This window comes from Rhagoletis zephyria, unplaced genomic scaffold (genome assembly GCF_001687245.7).
Source record: "Rhagoletis zephyria isolate East Lansing unplaced genomic scaffold, Rhagoletis_zephyria_1.1 Rzeph_scaffold_00320, whole genome shotgun sequence".
NCBI classification, from domain to species: domain Eukaryota; kingdom Metazoa; phylum Arthropoda; class Insecta; order Diptera; family Tephritidae; genus Rhagoletis; species Rhagoletis zephyria.
This window is the reverse complement of record NW_016157404.1, coordinates 57170-58442: the sequence shown is the minus strand read 5'-3', so window position 1 is coordinate 58442 and position 1273 is coordinate 57170.

The following is a 1273-nucleotide window of genomic DNA, read 5'->3' as shown; positions in this document are numbered from 1 at the left end:
TGTGTCGGATTAAAAAGTTGCGCTTGATGGTGACGAATGTGTGGGGAGATGTGCTGCTGTAGTATTTATGAATGAATGATCTTGACCTTGAGAATATGCNAACTCTGCATTAAAGGGTTAAATGCTATACTTTCGTATATCGACCAGTATAATCATTTTTGTTATATAAATTTTTTTGTGAAAGCTGATAGTTTACGAGTTATTAGAGTTTAAAGGTAGCTTTTCTTTTTACAATCTGGCCACTCGGGTACAGCATCCAATGTCCCAAGAATCGAGTCTTAAGATAAAATAAAGAGAAATCTTTCAGAAACAGTGCTAATGGTGTATTAAATATAGTGTTTTCTAGTGGAATGGGAGCCAAAATCCAAAATTAAAAAAAGTGACATTTTGAACGGTATTTTGAGGGTTAAGTTATTGTTGTTGTAACTTGTCTATAGTTTTTCTATATTATATGATCATTTATCTTCACGATAAAAAATTTTTATTCGATTATCTTGTTTCTAAGCGAAGATCTACGATTTTGAAAAATAAACTCGTGTTTTGCCTATAGTGCGACGCCTCTAGCCATTGTGTATCACAACTTTAAGTTATCGATGCAAATTTTTTTTTTATTAGGCGCCGCGAAGTAAGCGGGCATTGGCTAGTTTAAAATAAGATTATAATTTAAAAACTAAAACCTCTACTATAATTTCCATTCGTACTGTCATCAGGTATGTAACTTGAGAACAGAAATCGCTGCATCTTTTAGGCGCATCAATATTACATAGTTACATCCCGAGCTAATAAAAGAGAGGTAAAAAAAATATATTGTCTTTTCCTTCATAAAACGTTTACTTTTATTTAATGTTTATTAAAATGACACCTTAAAATATTAGTTAATGATTGAAATATTGGTATGGAACAGAGAAATAGAGTGCTTTCTAAAAATTGCCAAAATTCGAGACAATTTATTTTACTGGATATAGAGAAATATGTGCCACTTTTCACTTGGATGGCCGAGAATTCTTCATTTTAAGATTTTAGAATTTTTGTGTCGGATTAAAAAGTTGCGCTTGATGGTGACGAATGTGTGGGGAGATGTGCTGCTGTAGTATTTATGAATGAATGATCTTGACCTTGAGAATATGCGAATGCGTTTATGAATGAAAATGGAAAATGAAGTTTACATTACCCATCTAATGGCAACTTCTTACACGACTTTATTAGAAAAGATTTGAAAACTGAATTATTTCCATAAATATTGAAAATGTTCAAAAATTTCTTAAATAGTTTC